The sequence below is a fragment of the Cryptomeria japonica genome, chromosome 3 (assembly GCF_030272615.1).
Source record: "Cryptomeria japonica chromosome 3, Sugi_1.0, whole genome shotgun sequence".
NCBI lineage: Eukaryota > Viridiplantae > Streptophyta > Pinopsida > Cupressales > Cupressaceae > Cryptomeria > Cryptomeria japonica.
In genome coordinates this window covers 759,746,389-759,769,670 of record NC_081407.1, presented here as the reverse complement: position 1 = coordinate 759,769,670, position 23,282 = coordinate 759,746,389, and the positions used below count along the sequence as shown (strand labels likewise).

At 33.5% G+C, this 23,282-nt stretch overlaps 1 pseudogene; it reads left to right on the top strand.

Moving 5' to 3' along the window:
* The first annotated feature begins 9,434 nt into the window (after positions 1–9,434).
* Positions 9,435–11,505, top strand: LOC131058133 (probable pectate lyase 18; annotated as a pseudogene).
* The last annotated feature ends 11,777 nt before the right edge of the window (positions 11,506–23,282 follow it).

The window sequence follows — 23,282 nt, the reverse complement described above, 5'->3', positions numbered from 1 at the left end:
TCTGACCTAGATCATGTGCAACTACAATTAATAGATAATTGAATATCAAATAGTAGAGCCAAAATCTGAAATGAAAGAACAATATAGAGAATGCAAGAGAACTTGACAATACTCTTGATACGCTCAACAAGATACCAATAGGTGCATTAACTCCTACTACCCATAAAATATGGGAAGTTTTACCTACTTGATAAATGTCAAAATATGTAGCATAACCTCCTTAAGTGAAGATAGAAAAGAAGCTATAATTAGTGCAATAAAAGCCAAAACAGGGTGAGAAAATCAATTACCCTATAACCTACTAAAGTTAAGAACAAACTAGTGGTTATGGAAGGAGGCACAACAAGCCAAAAGAGGCTGTGTGACTCAATTACTCATGTGTTAGAAAGTGGTACATGTAGTTTATGTATTTTTCCATGTTAATTCACATTAACCACTCCTAATAAACCAAAGAAAGATTAAATAATATTTGTAGGAAAAAGAATAACCCCTAACAACTACTATGTGGTAAAAGGCAAGGATTCATTAGCATATAAATTGAAGCAATACTTATATGGTGTCCAATGATCTCCAAAATTATGGTTTCGAAAGTTTAATTCATATGCTTTGTATTATAATCTAGTGTATTTCCTAGTTGTGTTGGTTACCTATATAGTTGGTCGGATATTGGACTTTGGTTTTGGTGGGGTTGGTTGTATGTACTAGATGGTAGTCATCAGGGTGCCGATAATTGTTTCTTCTTTCCCCTATTTTTTGTGTTATGTTGTTTATAGACTTTACTTTCTACTGTATTGGGTGTTGGGCCCCTTAGCAACTATTTAATTACTAAAAATAAAACTTTATGATGGTAATCTTTCTCTATTTATCAATTTATGCATAGATCATATGTTCATATTTGGTAACAATGAATGGATGATTAGAGATATGGTATATCAAATTTCATTACATTTAAACATAAACAATTAGGGGTTCCTATATGCATCCTAGGCATTGAAAAGGGATAGAAATAAGAAATGTTTGATTGGGATAGACTATGTATGTTGAATTTGTGTTGTAATATTTTAGTATGGAGAATTATATAGTAGGAAATGTTTCTATTTTTTGGGTACTAAGTTATTAGTTAAGTAATATATACATCTTCACCGTTAAATGTAGAGTATATATTGCATGTTCCTTGTAGTAGTCTACTTCATATTCTAATTTATGTTATGTTTTACATAAAGCTATACATTGGTGATGTAATGGGAGCCTTCGGTTATTATATGGCTAATATTGGCATAGAGCATTGAGCAACAATTAAGAGAGACTTAAGGTGAATACAGAACACTATAAATTATTATATCTTCTACTATGGTGTTTACTCACAAGGGATTGTTGACTTAGATTGGATAGGAGATGTAGATCATAAAATATCTACTAGTGGCTATTTCTTTAGCCTATTTAGTGTTTCTATTACTTGAATGAGCAAGTGATGGGTTGTAGTCATTTATCCATTGTAGAGGTATAGTACATGACAATTAGTAATTCCTATAAGGAAGTGAGTTGGTTTTAGAGTTTTTGTTGAATTGTTGTCCTTATTCAAGCAGTAGTTTAAGTTCAATGGGAGAGTCAAGGTGTCGTTAGCTTGGCCAAAACCGAATTTTTTGTGTATAAATGAAGCATATAGATGCACGATACCATTTTTCTCATCACATGGTGCAGGATAGTGGATGATGATTGAAAATGTTGACTCTTTGCTGATTGTTTTAGATGATTTGATGAAGCATGTAAGCACAAATAACATTAGATGGTGTAATAAATATAATGGTCTCATAGTCCTTAATACTTATATGCTAATATTCCCTTTATGCTTTTGCAAGTTATTTGAAATAAGTGGGAGAATTCTAGAAAACCATTATCTCAACCATATTTTGTTCATATCTAATTATTTAATAATTAAATTTTACATGTATTTCTGTTATCACTGTTAGTGTGTAGTATGTTTCTACTATCATATTCATGTTAGTCATGTGCCATCCACTTAGAATTGGACAAGCTCTCACCTTATAGTTCTATATCAAAGGTAAAATCAGCTAAATTATGCAAGTCGCTTGGAAAAGAGGGGCATATTAACTTGAATGGCCTCCCTAAAGGTCCTTAATTTTGAAATTTTACCAAATAAGGGCGTACCAACAATCAAAATTTGACTACTTAAGCATCGTGATTATTTCATTGTTCATGCTTGCCTTCCATCCCCAACTAATAACTATACACAGATTGGAGGACGTGCATGAATTTACTCATGAGATTTCATGGTCTACATTATCATCACACACGGAGTGCATTTGACTATTATTTTTATTCTTTTAATTCTTCTAAGCATACTTTCGTCAAGATTTTATCTGCTTTTGGAAACGAGGTTGTAGTAGCCTTCCAGCTTACAAATAATGTAATGGCCCCATGCAAATTCATGTGGCTGCAAAAAATTTTCTTTCTTTTTATTTAAAAACTACATTTAGATTTGTGATACGAAAATAATTTTAGTACATGAGGGATGGAGGAGACCAGCAACTATAAGGAAATGTGGATCCCACGTCCCACAATGAAGTCAAAAGCTACATTTGCTATATGGAGTTTGTTATGATCTTTTATCATCGAACAACATAGCAAAAACAACCATGCAGAATAGATTGTTGTAAAATCCATGTGACTTATTTTCTACACATGAGAAATTGTTATTTGTGAAAAAGCATGGAGATACTCTTCAAGTGTGCACACATAACATCGAGAGTCGGCCTTAATTAAATTTTTACGTAGATGGTCAGTGTCTCATACCCATCTTGACTATGACCAGTTGAATTGTTGCAAAGCATGTTGTGAGGTCGGTATTAAGCTTCTTTGTATTTACCAAATTTAAAGAATATAAACTAGAGTTGGATTTAGTATACTTGGCGCATTATATTTTATGCAGGTTGTAGAGGAGCTGGTGATGTTTGGTAGAATATCAAGCCAGTGATAGTAATGGGACTACTTTTTCTACGTGAGACGCATGATATCCTTGTATTTCTTGGGATACCTTAGAGATCTGGACGTAGCAAGAGGTTCTCATTGAATTGGCCTTGAAAATGTAATAGGCTATTCAATTATTTATGGACTGGGTACGGGAATGGAACCTCTGTGCTATCAGCGTCAGTCGGTTTGAGATCTATGGAAAGATTTCACTAGAAGTAAAACAACAGGCATGAAGGATGAATACTGGATTGTCTTAGATAGGAAATATAGTAATCTTATTTGACTATGTCTAGGAAATTTATTGCTCCTGAATGTTGTACATGAATCCTCTACGACCCCTTTTTATAAAGTTTGGAAAGTTGTACCACACCATATCATTGGTGAACAAGCATCTTCTATCTAAGTAGTATTCTTTGAGGGTGGTTGATATGGATTTAGTTGTTGAGCACTTTAATTCATTTGACACTATTGTAAACAAAAGATGGAGGAAGAAGTTATAGGAATGGTCTTATGATCTATTCATAATTTTCTTTATTGGTGATAGCCTTATATCATGGTTGAGCTAAAATAAGGATTTCATATCTTAGTCTATGGTAGAAGCAAAATATATTGCAATAGTTTCTTGTTCCATTTAGGTTTTATAGATAAAAAAAGACATTGTAGCGGATAGAGACTGAATTTGAAGAACCCATGCCAATCCTTTGTTACAATACAAGTACTATATACATTTCAAATGATTGGGTAACACATTCACGGAAAAAACCATATCTCAATTAAGTATCACTATCTAAGAGAGAAGGTTGCAAGGAAATAAGTGAAGAGAGAATATGTTGAAACAAAGGAGAGATCATTACAAAACCTTTTCCAAAGGAGACAATTTAATATCTTGGCTAGAATTTGGTAGTGGTATCGCCCTCCTCTTAAATGAAGAGGAAGTTAGTATATGTTGAGGAGGAGTGTTGACTCCTCACTGCAAGTAGTCTTGGTGGTATTGTGAAAAAAATAACAAAAGGTATTGGTAGATTAATTTTTCCTCACAAAAGGAGCAAGAGTTGAAGACCAAGAATCAAAGTGGATATTTGTCATTGATGTCAAAGTGGGAGAAAGGAAGCCAAAATTCTACACCATTTGGGGAAGAAAGGATTGAGAGAGAGAGAGAGAGAGAGAGAGAGAGAGTCCAATTACAAGAGCACAAAGCCAAACTTGAGCAGAATGAAAGTCCAATTACAATGGAAGCAAATTTTCTACACAAGGGGAGCCCCTACTTTCCATTATAAGGAGTATTTTATTAGTAGCATTTTTTGTGTTTGGAACCAATGACAAAGGAGGAGATTGCTGAAATTTATATTTTCATTAATGTCAAAGGAGGTAGTTAAGGTTTTTGTATAAATTATCATTATGTTACCCTCAATATCCAATTTTCAAAAATTACTATAATTTTAATTAATATTATGTCATATCAAATAATTATTGATCTAGATAAATAGAGTCAAGTTATGTTAAATACATCATTCAATATAGTATGTCACTAGTATCATCTTAATCAATTTTTTATTATTGAAGGATTTGGAAGTATTTGTGATGTGTATATGAAGTTCATTCCTCAAAAACTATATCCACTAGCACAATATTTTGTACCACATTCTACCATAGTTATATTTTGAGGCTTGTATGTTGGAAGATAAATAAGGCTACACACAAAGAAAAATCTATTCAAGTTGCAAAGGTGGACTTCAATAACATGAAAAGTTAGGGTCAACATTATGCTCATAGAGATCACTTCACAATATATTATGAATTTTTTGATGACTAGGTCAAATTATTGCACTATGAACCAACAATAGGAAGCATGTGAAAGTGTACTAGGACCAACTAATTTTTTTTCGTAAAGAATAGCATCATCCAACTCTTGGAGTAGCATGTTGGATCTTGGTTTAAGCCTTTTACATGTTTGGTCTAAAGTATGCATGTGGCAAACGTGTGAATGTTGTAACTAAGTTATAACATGAGTTGTGATTATATATAACATAGGGATGCATAAGTGTAATTGGATTCATTTAAAGAGTAATTCTTGCTAGTAGAAGTAATAACCATGGCAAAAGTTATGTAAGTTGTCAACTAAATTTTAGGTTAAGTGGGCAAAATCAATTGAAGGTCTCATGCACTTTGAGAGGTTTGTCAAAAGTTGATTAGATCAAGGTGATGCTAAAGCTTCATCCTTGAAGATCTGCATATCATATCTTTCATGTACTATTATTGTATTTAAGATTGGTACCTCATGATTATAGTTGGTGTTCACTTCTTAGACTCGGGGATTGGTGTCTCCTATGGGTTGATGCATACAAAATATTATAAGTTTATTATTTAGTTTATGAGGCTAGATTTGCATATTAGATCCAAGAAGCTTTTCTCACCATGGTTTTCCCCTTAAGTTTCTACATAAATCTAGTATTATTTTGTGTTGATGTCCTCTTATCTTATCTTATCAGTTTCTATGATGTTTGGAGAAGTTATCAAGGGTAATTAATTTGGAATTGGTGTCTACTGATTACCATTCTCTTAGTGTCTACGTGTGATTAATGCACATAATATATGCATTCTATTAAGAAAAATAACCACTATTTCTTTTCTTTTCATTCAAAAGAACTATCTAGATTTCCTTGGATACGACCTTCTATTTATGTCACTTTGTGCAATCTTCCTTTAGTCATAATGTATCTTTGTTCAAGACAAAAATCAAATCCGTGTAGGAGTAACAAGTTATCCTATATTGTCTAACAATGTAAAATTTTATTGGTTATTTTGGATAGTTTAAAAATTTGGATTTATAAGTTTTGAATTTCATAAATACTTTTCCTTTGTAATAAATCTTTGTAAGTAATTTAGAATGATATTTTTGTATTAAAATTTAGCTATTAATGAATTGTAATTGAGTACATTAACTCACACTTTAATTATAATCATTCGCATATTATTACTCATGGATTTGTTTAGGTCAACCCAAGAGTATAGCTAGTAATCCTTAGCTTGACTAAATCCATCCATTGATTATTACCATTTATTTATAATTAGATTAGTAGTAGATCAATAAAATAGATATTTATTTATATATTAATAAATGCATAGAGTAGCATATATCAATATAAGAATGCAAGTAGTTATTAAGAGAATTTAAGTAAGAGGTGTAGAGATGTTATTAAAGCTTAAACTTTATTAAGTTATAACTTTAAAAGTATAGAAATAAATTCATTAGTCAACAATACTAAACTTTAATATATTCTTTCTGTATATCTTAAGATGAATAAGTTATTATTTGAATGCCTCTACAATACTTTGTTTAGATTAAAAATAGAAAGACTTTTTAAATTCACAAGACTAATATAAAAAATAGGATAATAAGGATAGTAATGAGAGAAATGGACTCTTGGGTCAAGGGTAAGATGTAAGCCCTTATCCCTTACCATATTGAAATAATAATTTTTTTATTTATTTTTTTGATTGTTGAACATTGAACTCTGACTTAGTGAAAACTCTAATGATAATATCATAGTTTGTTTTTTTAAATGTAACGGATAAGGGTGGAATTTCATATTAATCTAATGTTGACATGTTCGTATAGTTTCTTGACTAGATGATAGTTCCTTACCATTAAATGGTTAACCATCTCTAAAGTTTATGACTATATATATAAATATTAAATGGATTTGATCTTATATTTTGATTGTTTGATCATGATAACACTTTTTAATCAAAGGAGTGATTAGATGAATATGATATTGAATATTATAATCAAATCTAAGGTAGAAATTTTATTCTAAGATAGAAAATATCTTCTATTATCAAAATATTTGAACCAATTAGATTTAATGAATGAAACTACGTTATTAATGATAATCATTTCTTATCAATTTATAACATGTTAATGATACAATGTTAGTGAATTTATATATCATATAATAACTCATGAATTAGTTTTTAAGTATATCATTTAGAAGATTTAATAATGAATTAGCATTTAATATGTCTTGCATGATATCAGGTTAATTAGATAGATTGATAGTTACCTTTTCTTTTGTACTCTTATACATGTGCCTGTATGAGTTTTATAATCTCAAGATCATGTTTAGAGAAATCTTGTTATTGGTATTCTTATGTACTAATGTGTTTGAAATCAATTTTTATGCTAAATTTAATTATCAAGAAGATAATACTTGTTAGATGTTTCTATTTTCCTATGACTACTTTGTATACTTGTGCATTCAATTCTTGTTTGTTTAAATGGATGGTGCTAAACATAGAGAACCATATAAGGATTGAGTATCACCCTCTATATATCTATCAACAAATGACTTAAAAAGATGCATTGGGAAAAACATGTTTTTATCAAATTTTAATATTATACCATGCTACTACTTTTGATCATTTAGAACTCATACTATTTGTTATATTGTTATATAGTTTGAGGGGAGTGTAAAGATTTGTGGTTGGGTAGATAAGTTCTTCGATGATGCTCTCACCCAATGTGTGCTTGTTGGAGATAGTGTCTCGTGAGTTCCTGTTAGGGTTACCTTAATTTTTGTACTCTTTGTAATTGACCTTTTGATGCTATGTAAAGGAAATTGTTTCCTTATGATAGGGCTTGTCAATGGCTTTTGTACTTAGACATCATGTTTCCATTCTAATATATTTGAACATGTTATTTTAAATGTTTTAGAATAATGCTTATTTTATGCTATATCATTATTTTAATAATATGGAGGTCCTTATAGTTTGAAATTATTATTGTCTCAAAACATTAAAAAATATCAAAATTGACACATTACTAACTCATGTGAATGCACATTGATATATTCAAAGCAATTTCACTTGTATTTGGGTTTGTTTCATGTAAGATAAACAAATTTACCAAATATTTAATATATTTTCAATGTCAGTACATATAAGAGGCATTTTTATAATTTATTATTTTTGTATTTATAATTTAATAACAAGTCATCTAGTGTAAAAATGCTCTAATAATAAGAGGTGGTAGAAAATTTCGATAGAATTTATGATATAAGGACTCATGTTCAACTTTAATATTATTTTATGTGGCATGGAAAGTGACATGTCTACTTCTAAAAATGGTTTACAAATCCAATCACACAGAACTATTTGGACTTTTGTTGATGCTATTTAAATGATTTTTATTTGATAAAAAAATAAATCTCATATAATTAATTACTCCATCTAATAGTAAAAAAATATAAGTATTAGAAAGCCTTCTATTATTCACAACTCCTTTTTAAAAGTAAGATCTACACAATTACAAGTTCTAGAAACGAATGATCCTATTAGATCAAAATAAATAACAATTAGTTCACCATTCATACTTCTTACAAAAGCCTTCTCACTATTAAGCCGTGTGTGTCATACAATTCAATAGAATTAAAAGCTGAATTAATGCACAAAAATATTCCTATAGTATCATATGTCTTTATTATTTTTAAAAGTTGAATATTTGGTTTGATTAAATATATATTTCAGGTTGAGCTAGCCATCCAAAAGTAAAAACATAGAAGGATTCAACATATTATTTAAAAGTTCATATTATTAAATTGATATGATGTAGAATTAGAAATAATCAATCTTTATAAACTTATAACCTTAAATTAATATATAAATATGTCTATTATATCTAATTATCCTCGTGATCACACATAGCAAATAAAACTCCAATTATTTTCTCTTCGACCTATCTTTCTCTAACGTAATCATCCATTCATTATGTTTTATTGCGTTAACATAAAGAAGTTTATCCTACAAATATACATTTACAATCTATTAAGTTTCGATATGTTAGATTCTTTGTAATTCTAATTTTTTCCACGATAAAAAAAATGAAGAGCGCGGGAACCATGTGAGCGCGGGAACAACATGCGAGAATTTTATACCAAACTTGGTCGCCCATCCCCGTGCAAATTACGGAAGAGGAAAGTCATTTATAACCAAAGACAAATATACTTGTGGGCCATATCACCTTTGCCAATGTTTCTCATGTTTTAATGTGAAACCCAAAGAAGTGTTACTTCTGAATAACCCAAAGAAGTGTTACTTCTGAAAGCAGACACGGATAAAATGCCGCGTCCACCACATCCATGAAAGTTTCTATATCTATGTTTTTCAAATAGATTTGGAGAAAACTCTCAATTCAGAAAAACGTCGGAATAAACATTCTAAGAAACGTCACTATTGTTTATGAGTATAGGTAAGGTCAAGCGCTATAGTCATGTGCATTACCACCGTAATAATCGCACTGAGATAACGTGCATACAACCATATTTTCAAACGGCGGGGTGAAGATTCCCCCTTCGCTACAGATTTTGCACATTATGATTTTGTATATAACAGAGCCCAAAGCCATAGCATGTAATACAACCATTGCAGGTTTTCTCCTATCCAAAATGGCGAGCAGACAAGCCTTACAGCCATTGTTTCTTCTTCTTGCTGTCTTTTTCATCAAGTTAGTAATGGTGGAATCAATAAGAACCACCTTCAATATGACTAAGGCTGAGAATAGTGATAAATATCATGTTGAGAAGCCCGAGCTTGTAGTTCAAATGGTAGAAAGGTAATCATTTCTCCTTTCAGATGATTTAGACATTTTACAGAATTTATTTATGGTAGTATAGAAATGAAATCCAATATCTTAATGAATTTAGTACATTAGTATGAAATCTTAAATGACAAGGTTTATTATAAATGTTCTATTTATTCTTATGCTGTTCCTCGATGTTTTCTTCACTGTAATTTCTATAATACTATTCTTGTAACTGTAGTTGGCATGCAGCAGTTATAGAACAAATTTCTATCACTCATATCATCATGCCATTGGATAATTAACAATTGTCGTCGTTGAGACAGATTCAATGAAAGAAAATTCACTACAGAAAAGATATTTAAGTCAGTTCAATTAAGAGAATTTCAAAGTCCTAGCATTTTTTTATAGCTAGCATATATTACAGACAGTTGAGATTATTTACTTCAAGAACTATTGTGCAGGAGTTTAAATAATTCGAAAAGAAAGCTGAGCTCGTGCGAAACGGGGAACCCCATCGATGACTGTTGGCGTTGTGATCCTAACTGGGTTAACAACCGAAAGAGACTGGCTGATTGTGCCATCGGATTTGGCAAAAACGCCATTGGAGGTAAGAATTGCAGATTTTATATAGTTACAGATCCAAACGACGATGACCCGGTCAATCCTCGACCTGGCACTCTGCGGCACGCTGTTATTTAAACCGAACCTCTGTGGATTAATTTCCAAAGAGATATGGTTATTCAGCTCAAGGAGGAGCTTATCATGAACAGTTATAAGACTATTGATGGTAGAGGTGCCAATGTTCATATAGCAAATGGAGCTTGCATTACAATTCAGTATGTGACCAATATTATCATTCATGGAGTTCATATCCACGACTGTAAACCTGCGGGAAATACAAATGTTAGGAGCTCCCCGACACATTATGGGTTTAGAACCAAGAGTGATGGAGATGGGATTTCCATCTTTGGATCAAGCGCAATTTGGGTTGACCACTGTTCATTGTCAAGTTGCGCAGATGGATTGATCGACGCCATCATGGGTTCCACTGCTATAACCATTTCAAACAGCTTTTTCACTCACCATGACAAGGTGCTCAAAACTGCTTTTCTGGTCTACCATAAATATACTTTTCTTTGAAATTAGGTTTCACAATTGTATTTTTTATCCGAGGATTTTAGGGTAGGGTATTAAAAGCCTATTACTTGACTTGAACAAAAAAAATGTGAGTATTTATTAAATTGTCGATAGAACGCTATTTCTCAAGTCTAATATTTATTGGCTTTTTCTAGGTGATGCTCCTAGGACACAGCGACGCCTACACCGAGGATGTCAAAATGCAAGTAACAGTTGCTTTCAACCACTTTGGAGAAGGGCTTGTTCAACGCATGCCCAGGTGTGAATAGAATTTTGTAACAAACTGTATTCCTTGCACAAAGACCACGAATATACAACTTGCTGAAGTTTATTTGCTCAAGTCTTTAAGATATTAACGTTATGATGCAGATGTCGACATGGATAATTTCATGTGGTGAACAATGATTACACCCACTGGGAAATGTATGCAATCGGGGGAAGTGCAAACCCCACCATTAATAGCCAAGGCAACAGATTCCTTGCTTCTGATTATCGATTCCACAAGGAGGTAAAAGACCTGTACAACTCATGTCTCTTATATCTTTGGTATTCAACGGTTGTAGTATAGTTATAGTATGGGTAATGTGCAGGTTACAAAGCACCAAGATTCAACAGAAGGCAACTGGAGATCAGTGGGAGATCTTATGTTAAATGGGGCATTCTTCACAGCATCAGGGGCTAAAGAATCCTCAAGCTATGCCAAAGCTTTGAGTATGGTGGCAAGACCTTCCTCTATTGTGGGCTCTATCACTGCAGGTTTGGGTGTTCTCACCTGCAGAAAAGCTTCCAGCTGTTAGACCAAATGCGTGCATTATAGATAAATTCTTAGGAATCCCTCAATTCTGTTACTTTGCAAGCATGAGCACACGGAATGAGGCTTCTTAGTTATTTTAGTTTTGTTTGCCAAGACTCTCTTGTCATCTTTCACTAAAGACGAATATATGGAAAATATCGAATAATATTTTTTTCAAATTTGAAGCGTAGTGGTAGAACGTCAAGCAAGTGTTTGTTTATATTATCTTGATTCTCACTTAAAAACATTTCTTAGGTAAATCTCACAAGAACTGCAATATATAGATAGGAAATAGTTGAATTTATGTTCATACCAGTAATTCAAAAAACTAATTTATGCAAATGTTTCTTGAAACTATGAACACACCGGGTGTAATTGCATATGACGCAACTAAATATATTCACTTGCATAGGGAATTATTAACCTTTTAAGTTAATTATGTGATTGTAGATTAATTTTATATTATACATGTCTAATTTGTAACTCTAGACCTTATCTATCACAATATATACTTTTTCTCTTTGATTTGCTAGATTCTATACTACTCATTGATTATTAAGGACTTGGTATATTTATAACTACATCATAAAGATAGTGAAATAATCAATGGTCATGTAAATAATTATTCATCTTGGATATTATTACACTTACTTAAGTTTACTTAGGAAATGCATTTCATAGTAGTTTGGGTATGAGACACTTGGGTGTTTGTGCCACATTGGGATAGTGTGTGTAGGAGAAATTCCACCTTTTATGGTGTTGATCTTGTTGTTACACTCTACATTCAGTGGGTGATCCACCTCATGTGGACTATTATATTATTTCTCCTACCTACCCACACCTATTTCCTACCTACCCTTGTTTCTTATTGAGCCACATGTCATGTTTGTGTGCTCACATATCCCTAGCCTTGCCTAAATAAGCAAGCTCATCTACATTGTATGTAATTTTTGATATTATTGATCATTTTCTATTGATGAGAATACAGTTTATTCTTGTCCTATATTGTGTCTCTATTTTGTACATTTCATTGAGCTCTTGATCTTGGCAAAATATCACATGGTATCAGAGCCATTGGGGCTTCATTGATTCATCTTGAAGAGGCATTATTGCGACGTCAAGAGGTAGATCTGAGGAGCAACATCTTTTGGAGGTGTCCTAGACCAGATCTGACCCTGCCATTGCGTCCAGAAGGTCATTTCCATGAATTTTGGTTATAAAGTCGGCCTATTTTGGTGAGAAATTTTTTTTTGCCAATTTTGCTATTATTGTATGAATTTTTTTAAAAAATTAGTTTTTTTTGAAAAAAAAAAAATTCATCAAAAAATTTTCGAAAAAAAAAAAAAAAAAATTCGTCAAAATTTTTCGTAAAAGAAAATAATTCAAAAAAAAAAACAAAAAAAAAAAGTCTTTTTTGGATTGTTTGGGGGTCCGCGGACCCCCCGTACCCTGCATGTCCCGCAGCTTGTAGGTTGACCGTACCGCGCAGCAGGCGCTGAAGACTGTGCTGCTGCCTCGTTCTGCACGCCGCCGCAGAACGTCCCGCCGGTCGCACAGGACTTCGCTGGCCGCCTTGCTCCCACCGCCGGCCCGCTCAGCTCCCACCGTCGGCCACCTCGGCTCCCGTCCTGCCACCGGCCGCCTTGGCTTCCGGCCCGCCTTGGCTTCCGGCCTGCCTTGGCTTCTGGCCCACCTCCGGCGACTCCGGCAGCCTGCTCCTACCTCCGGCAACGCCATCCTCCTGTCGGCGGTTACAAAACCGATGGATCTGCACCAGCCACGTGGCAGGTAGCCACTGGCCCGCAGTCGACCTCCGTACACAATCACCGCACCACGTCATCCGTACGACCTGCACAGTCATCTGCCACATCAACCTGATCGTATAGTACGGATGCCACGCAGAGGGATGACATTTTCGCGACGGCCAGACGGGCGTCAAATTTAACCCTACAATTTGTTGATGTCAACATTTTTCAAAAATTTTGTAGGCCCCTCTCATTGAGCTTTTTGATTTTGCAGTTCAACTTCAAATGGCCATAACTTGCTCATTTTTGCTCCTTTTTGGGTGCAATTTGTTTTGAAATGGGATAGAATTTCATGTACTTTCATGTGGTGGAATTATTTTCTGATTTTGATGGACATATTTTTGATAACTCTCAATTTTTGGTGACTATACTTGTCCAATCCCCGTTTCTGCAACTTCCAGGTCTCCGTTCGGGCTCATACGAACTCCTTTTCAGGTGCTATTTTTTTTGAAAGTGCGTTATTTTTTGTCTACTCTCAGAATATGCTATTAGTTTGCAGCAATTGTGGGTATAAATTTTGCTTTCATCATATGGTCTTATTTGGCCAATTTGGCATTTGTATTGCATAGATCTATCTTCTGATCTTTTGCTTTGTAGTTCTCAGCCTATTGGGGTAGTTGTAAAACAAAATCAGAAGTCCACCTTGCCATTGTTTGCAAGTGGCCTATTGTACACGCACTACATATAAAGTGCCAAAACCATCATTTTTGGGGGGGTACTTTGATTGAGTGAATTTGGGGGGGTGTCTCTTGTGCTTTTGTGCTCTTGTGTTCCTTCCTTTTTTCTGCCATGGGTTCTTCTAAGTTTCTTCTCTTAACTCCTCATAATTATGCTACTTGGAAAATTGATGCATGGAGTAAACTTATGGAAAAAGGACTCACTCATTACATTGATGGAACTATTGTTGCTCCTGCTGATCCTAAGGTTGATCCAGTTGGTCACTTGGATTGGCTCACTAAAAATATCATGGCAATTGGTACCTTAAGAAAGTATGTATCAAAGGATCTCATTTTTCATATTGAGAAATGTACTCTAATCAAAGATGCTTGGAAAAAGTTTCAAGACTTGTATGGCCAAGTTGATGAGATTAGGGGATATCAAATTGATAGTGATCTCACCATGTTAGATCCCAAGAAATTTGATACTATACAAGATTATGTCACTAAGGCAAATGAGTTGAGGGCACAACTCAAAGATTGTGGCATTGATAAGAAGGATACTCAATTGATATTCAACTTGATAGGCAAGCTTCCACAAGAATATGCAGCATTGGTTTCTAGTTTCCAAACCCATAAGATGACAATGGGTTCAAACTACATAATGCCTACATTTGATGCTTTCAATGAAATGTTGATGATGGAACAAACTAAGTTGATAAGCATGGGCATTCTTAAGGCTTCTAAGTCTCAAGCATTAGTGACAAATCAAGGGAACAAAGGAAATCAAGGAAATGACAACTCAAACAAGAAGAAATGGCAATCAAAGCCTAAAGAAAAAGCACCATCTTCTCCACAACAAGGAGATTCATCCTCTTCCAAGAGAGATAATTCACCAAAGAGGGAGAGACCTACTTGTGCTTATTGTAAAAAGATTGGTCATGAGGAGCATCGTTGCCATTCTAAGAAGATTGATGAGCTCACACATATCATCAAAAAGCATAACATTGATTTGCCTAAAGTCTACAAGAAGGATGATTCATCAACTTCCACTTCCTCACATTCAAAAGGAAAAGGGCAAGCATTCATGGCTTCTACAAGTGGGAAGACTCACTCTTTTGGAACAAGAAAAGGAAAAGCTCTATGTGCTACTATTAGTCATAATTCAGAGAGATGGCTTCTAGATTCAGGGGCTTCTCATCATATGGCATCTTTGCAGTCTTTGTTCTCTACAATTGAGCTTTGCACCATGCCACAGATTTTGATGGGCAATCATACATACATGGATGTGATTGGGAAAGGATCTATTGACATTGGGGATAACTCCTTCAATGATGTGTTGTGTGTACCCCACTTGACAAACAATCTCCTTTCTATCTATCAAATCACACATGGCGCAACTAAGAGAGTTGTGGAGTTCACACCTGACTCAGTTTTCATTAGAGACTTGGAGACTAGAGCTATCATTGCGACTGGGGTGGTTGATCATGCATCTCAGTTATACTCCTTTTCAGATTTTGTTGATGATGATGATTTCACATTTAATGATTCTACACATGATGATCACACTTCTTGTGATGGTTCAGTTTTTGAGGAGAACTTTGGCCACTTGAACATGGGGATTCTCACATGTAACCCCGTTCTTGAGCCTTGTATTACATCTCCTCATATTGATATCACATCACCTATTGCACCTAATGATGCAGATAGTGTGATAGTTTTGCCTTCATGTGATTCAGTGCAGCAGGATATTCATTGTCTTCCAGCTTCAGATTCATGGGATGGTTACTTGACAGACATTGCAGGTTTATTTGTGGAATCCTACATTGCAGATTTGGGAGACATCATTGATGACATTCATCTTCTCTTTGATGAAGGTGATCCTTCTTTGATTGTTGCGAGGGCACACTCTGACCCTCTTGTTCATTCTCTACATGATCATTCTTTCAAGGTTGACATGATTGTGGATACTTATGTACAGCAGTTGGAGGAGGTCTCTTTATGTTTTGAGGAGACATGTGAGTCTTTGGGACATGTTCTACATCCATCTCCACTAGATCTTGGAGTGCCTTTTTCAGTAGTGTGGCACAATTTACCACCTTTGGAGGGGGTATCTTTCAGCATCAACATGGGGACACTTGAGCAGTTTTCAGAGATTCCATTCATCATGAGTTTTCTTCATACATCTTCCCTTCATGATTGGGGAGACTTCATGGATACACCTTTGGTTTTGTTTCTTCCTAAGGGGAGGAATGTTGTTCGATGTTTGTGGAGCAGTTTCTTCATACATCGAGCTTCTATCATTGGTGCATATTCCACATTAATGAGGGGCTTCCTAGCTTCTCTTCTTCTCTCATACGGGGGGGACTTTTTCCTCACATGGGGTTTTGTTCCTCACATTCTTCTATGAGAGTTCTCTTGTATGTTTTCATCTCTCTTTTGGGGGAGGGCTTTTTCCGATTGGGTTTTTCTCTTTTTCCCCACTTTGTGAGAGTTTTCATTGCATTGGTTTTCATGCATTTGCATTTGTACATGGGTACCTAACATGGACTAGTAGCCGGGACCCATCTTGCATTGCTTAGTTGCATTGTAGACTTAAGTGCATTCCCCTAAGTTGCACTTAAGGGGGGGTGTTGGTGTAAATAATTACTCATCTTGGATATTATTACACTTACTTAAGTTTACTTAGGAAATGCATTTCATAGTAGTTTGGGTATGAGACACTTGGGTGTTTGTGCCACATTGGGATAGTGTGTGTAGGAGAAATTCCACCTTTTATGGTGTTGATCTTGTTGTTACACTCCACATTCAGTGGGTGCTCCACCTCATGTGGACAATTATATTATTTCTCCTACCTACCCACACCTATTTCCTACCTACCCTTATTTTTTATTGAGCCACATGTCATGTTTGTGTGCTCACATATCCCAAGCCTTGCCTATATAAGCAAGCTCATCTACATTGTATGTAATTTTTGATATTATTGATCATTTTCTATTGATGAGAATACAGTTTATTCTTGTCCTATATTCTGTCTCTATTTTGTACATTTCATTGAGCTCTTGATCTTGGCAAAATCTCACAATAACTACATCATAAAGATAGTGAAATAATCAATGGTCATGTTCTCCTACTCCCTTAATTAGAATAGTTTTTTGATTGTGATAAAGATACTTAGATGTTGATTTTGATACAATAATTTTATTCTATTTAAAGTTCCAAATGAAAATGTTCGTAAGTTCATTCTATATATGAATAAGTCAATGATTGCTTAATGGTCAATTAATGTCTTTAAATTTGAAGCCATGCTAGATAATTCCATGTTTTACAAACTCAACTCCCAATGACTATGAGGAAAGAGGAGAATTTTAAAATTTGAAAAAAATTTAATTTTCCTTAAAATTGAAGCCAAGAAAGATCAATCCTCAATGCTACAAAAATGGTCCGTTGTAAAAAGATATATAATACAATGATCATGGGTAAATGTATGCAAATATAGGACAAAAAATAATGGGAATGCATGAATATAAATATAGGTAGGATATAGATAAGAATGGATATATATTGATGTATGGAAATAGGAGTAGGAGAACATAGATTGAAATTAGGGAAGGTGCCAAACTTATTAAAAATGGTTTTTGCATGCCAAAAATATTTTTTCTTTCTAGTGATTGAAAAATGAGTTTCTAATGCAAAATTTAAAATGGCTCCTATAAAATTTTTTAAATTTTAACATTTGATTTCTAATTTATTCCTCCAAGCTTTGATATTTTTGAAAAAAAGGTCAATTGTGACTTTATCCAACCTTTTGGATGCTTTGGAAATGTTGAAAATTCTGCCAAAATTACCTAAATGCTACAATCACGCAAACCTCCCAAGAATATAACTATGCAAAGTAGATTATAGGGATGCTTATTCTTTTGTTAAGTTGTACTTATTATTAGGGCTATGCAAGGATGTAGGAGAAGAGAATACTTGGTTTTTTAATATTATAGCTATCAGTTAGTCTCAAATCTATAAAAACAAGATATTAAAATTAACTGTACTAGACAACAAGTTCCAATACCATGTTAGATTCTTTGGGAAGTGATAATCAGGCTAGAATCTCATGTCTGACCTAGATCATGTGCAACTATATTTAATAGATAATCGAATATCAAATAGTAGAGCCAAAATCTGAAATGAAAGAACAATATAGACAATGCAAGAGAACTTGAGAATACTCTTGATACGCTCACCGAGCTACCAATAGGTGCATTAACTCCTACTACCCATAAAATATGGGAAGTTTTACCTACTTGATAAATGTCAAAATATGTATCATAACCTCCTTAAGTGAAGATAGAAAAGAAGTTATAATTAGTGGCATAAAAGCCAAAAGAGGGTGAGAAAATTAATTACCCTATAACCTACTAAAGGTAAGAACAAACTAGTGGTTATGGAAGGAGGCACAACAAGCCAAAAGAGGGTGTGTGACTCAATTACTCATGTGTTAGAAAGTGGTACATGTAGATTATGTATTTTTCCATGTTTATTCACATTAACCACTCCTAATAAACCAAAGAAAGATTAAATAATATTTGTAGGAAAAAGAATAACCCCTAACAACTACTATGTGGTAAAAGGCAACGTTTCATTAGCATATAAATTGAAGAAATACTTATATGGTGTCCAATGATCTCCAAAATTATGGTTTCAAAAGTTTAATTCATATGCTTTGTATTATAATCTAGTGTATTTCCTAATTATGTTGGTTGCCTATATAGTTGGTCAGATATTGGACTTTGGTTTTGGTGGGGTTGGTTTTATGTACTAGATGGTAGTCATCGGGGTGCCGATAATTGTTTCTTTTTTCCCCTATTTTTTGTGTTATGTTGTTTATAGACTTTACTTTCTACTATATTGGGTGTTGGGCCCCTTAGAAACTATTTAATTATTAAAAATAAAACTTTATGATGGTAATCAATCTCTTTTTATCAATTTATGCATAGATCATTTGTTGATATTTGGTAACAATGAATGGATGATTAGAGATACGGTATATAAAATTTCATTACATTTCAACATAAACAATTAGGGGTTCCTATATGCATCCTAGGCATTGAAAAGAGAGAGAAATAAGAAATGTTTGATTGGGATAGACTAAGTATGTTGAGTTTCTGTTGTAATATTTTAGTATGCAGAATTATATACTACTAAATGTTTCTATTTTTTTGGGTACTAAGTTATTAGTTAAGTAATATATACGTCTTCCCCATTAAATGTAGAGTATATATTGCATGTTCCTTACACTAGTCTACTTCGTATTCTAATTTATGTTATATTTTACATAAAGCTAGACATTGGGGATGTAATGCGAGCCTTGGGGTTATTATATGGCTAATATTGGCATAGAGCATTGAACAACAATTAAGAGAGACTTAAGGTGAATGCAGAACACTATAAATTATTATATCTTCTACTATGGTTATTACTCACAAGGGATTGTTGACTTAGATTTGACAGGAGATGTAGATCATAAAATATCTACTAGTGGCTATTTCTTTCGCCTATTTAGTGTTTCCATTACTTGAATGAGCAAGTGATGGGTTGTAGTCATTTATCCATTGTAGAGGTATAGTACATGACAATTAGTAATGCCTGTAAGGAGGCGAGTCGGTTTTAGAGTTTTTGTTGAATTGTTGGCCTTATTCAAGCAGTAATTTAAATTCAATGTGAGAGTCAAGGTGTCATTAGCTTGGCCAAAACCCAATTTTGTATTTGAAATAAGTGGGAGAATTCTAGAAAACCATTGTCTCAACCATATTTTGTTCATATCTAATTATTTAATAATTAAATTTTACATGTATTTTTGTTATCACTGTTAGTGTGTGGTATGTTTCTACTATAATATTCATGTTAGACTTGTACCATCCACTTAGAATTGGACAAGATCTCACCTTATAGTTCTATATCAAAGGTAAAATCAGCTAAATTATGCAAGTTGCTTGGAAAAGAGGGGTATATTAACTTGAATGGCCTTCCTAAACATCCTTAATTTTGAACTTTTACCAAATAAGGGAGTACCAACAATCAAAATTTGACTACTTGAGAATCATAATTATTTCGTTGTGCATGCTTGCCTTCCATCCCCAACTAATAACTATACGCAGATTGGAGGACGTGCATGAATTTACTCATGAGATTTCATGGTCTACATTATCGTCACGCACGGAGTGCATTGGACTACTATTTTTATTCCTTTAATTCTTCTAAGCATACTTTAATCAAGATTTTATTTGCTTTTGGAAATGACGTTGTACTAGCCTTCTAGCTTACAAATAATGTAATGGCCCCATGCAAATTCGTGTGGCTGCAAAAACTTTTCTTTTTATTTAAAAACTACATTTAGATTTGTGATATGAAAATAATTTTAGTTGATGAGGGATGGAGGAGACCACCAACTATACGGAAATGTGGATCCCATGTCCCACAACGAAGTCAAAAGCTATGTGTGCTATATGGAGTTCGTTCTGATCTTTTATCATCGAACAACATAGAAAAAACAACCATGCGAAACAGATTGTTGTAAAATCCATGTGCGTTTTCTTCTACACACGAGAAATTTGTTATTTGTGAAAAAGCATGGAGATACTCTTCAAGTGTGCACACATAACATCGAGAGTCAGCCTTAATTAAAGTTTGACGTAGATGGTCAGTGTCTCATACCCATCTTCACTATGACCAGTTGAATTGTTGCAAAGCATGTTGTGAGGTCAATATTAAGCTTCTTTGTATTTACCAAATTTAAAGAATATAAAATAGAGTTGGATTTAGTATAGTTGGCGCGTTATATTTTATGGAGGTTGTAGAGGAGCTAGTGATGCTTGGTAGAATATCAGTCCAATGGTAGTAATGGGACTGCTTTTTCTACGTGAGACGCATGATATCCTTGTAGTTCTTGGGCTACCTTAGAGATCTGGAGGTGGCAAGAGGTTCTCGTTGAATTGGCCTTGAAAATGTAATAGGCTATTCAGTTATATATGGACTGGGTATGGCAATGGAACCTCTATACTATCAGGGTCAGTCGGTTTGAGATCTATGGAAAGATTTCACTAGAAGCAAAATAGTAGGCATGAAGGATGAATACTGGGTTGTCTTAGATAGGAAATATTTCTCATTGATGTCAAAGTGGGAGAAAGGAAGCCAAAATTCTACACCATTTGGGGAAGAAAGGATTGACACACACACACACACACCGAGAGAGAGAGAGAGAGAGAGAGAGAGAGAGAGAGAGAGAGAGAGAGAGAGAGAGAGAGAATGAAAGTCGAATTACAATGGAAGCAAATTTTCTACACAAGGGGAGCCCCTAATTTCCATTACAAGGAGTATTTTATTAGTAGCATTTTTGGTGTTTGGAACCAATGACAAAGGAGGAGATTGTTGAAATTTATATTTTCATTAATGTCAAAGGAGGTAGTTAAGGTTTTTGTATAAATTATCATTATGTCACTCTCAATATCTAGTTTTCAAAAATTACAATAATTTTAATTAATATTATGTCATATCAAATAATTATTGATCTAGATAAATAGAGTCAAGTTATGTTAAATACATCATTCAATATAGTATGTCACTAGTATCATTTTAATCAATTTTTATTGTTGAAGGATTTGGAAGTATTTGTGATGTGTATATGAAGTTCATTCCTCAAAAACTATATCCACTACCACAATATTTTATACCACATTCTACCATAGTTATATTTTGAGGCTTGTATGTTGGAAGATAAATAAGGCTACCCACAAAGACAAATCTATTCAAGTTGCAAAGGTGGACTTCAATAACATGAAAAGTTAGGGTCAACATTATGCTCATAGAGATCACTTCACAATATATTATGACTTTTTTTATGAATGGGTCAAATTATTGCACGATGAACCAACTATAGGAAGCATGTGAAATTGTACTAGGACCAACTAATTGTTTTTTGTAAAGAATAGCATCATCCAACTCTTGGAGTAGCATGTCGGATCTTGGTTTAAGCCTTTTATATGTTTGGTCTAAAGTATGCATGTGGCAAATGTGTGAATTTTATAAATAAGTTATAAGATGAGTTGTGATTATATATAATGTAGGGATGCATAAGTGTAATTGGATTCATTTAAAGAGTAATTCTTGCTAGTAGAACTAATAACCATTGCAAAAGTTATGTAAGTTGTCAACTAAATTTTAGGTTAAGTGGGAAAAATCAATTGAAGGTCTCATGCACTTTGAGAGGGTTGTCAAAAGTTGATTAGATCAAGGTGACGCTAAAGCTTCATCCTTGAAGATCTGCATATCATATCTTTCATCTACTATTATTGTATTTAAGGTTGGCGCCTCATGATTATAGTTGGTGTTCACTTCTTAGACTCGGGGATTGGTGTCTCCTATGGGTTGATGCATACAAAATATTGTAAGTTTATTATTTAGTTTATGAGGCTAGATTTGCATATTAGATCCAAGAAGCTTTTCTCACCATGGTTTTCCCCTTAAGTATCTACATAAATCTAGTATTATTTTGTGTTGATGTCCTCTTATCATATCTTATCAGTTTCTATTATGTTTGGAGAAGTTATCAAGGGTAATTAATTTGGAATTGGTGTCTACTGATTACCATTCTCTTAGTGTCTACGTGTGATTAACGCACATAATATATGCATTCTATTAAGAACAATAACCACTATTTCTTTTATTTTCATTCAAAAGAACTATCTAGATTTCCTTGGATACAACCTTCTATTTATGTCACTTTGTGCAGTATTCCTTTATTCATAATGTATCTTTGTTCAAGACAAAATTCAAATCTGTGTAGCAGTAACAATTTATCCTATATTGTCTAGCAATGTAAAAGTTTATTGGTTATTTTGGATAGTTTAAAAATTTGGATTTATATGTTTAGAATTTCTTAAATACTTTTCCTTTGTAATAAATCTTTTTAAGTAATTTAGAATGATATTTTGTATTAAAATTTAGCTATTAATGAATTGTAATTGAATACATTAACTCACACTTTAATTATAATCATTAGCATATTATTACTCATGGATTTGTTTAGGTCAACCCAAGAGTATAGCCAGTAATCCTTAGCTTGACTAAATCCATCCATTGATTATTACCATTTATTTATAATTAGATTAGTAGTAGATCAATAAAATAGATATTTATTTATATATTAATAAATGCATAGAGTAGCATTATCAATATAAGAATGCAAGTAGTTATTAAGAGAATTTAAGTAAGAGGTGTAGAGATGTTATTAAAGCTTAAACTTTATTAAGTTATTAAAGCTTTTTTGG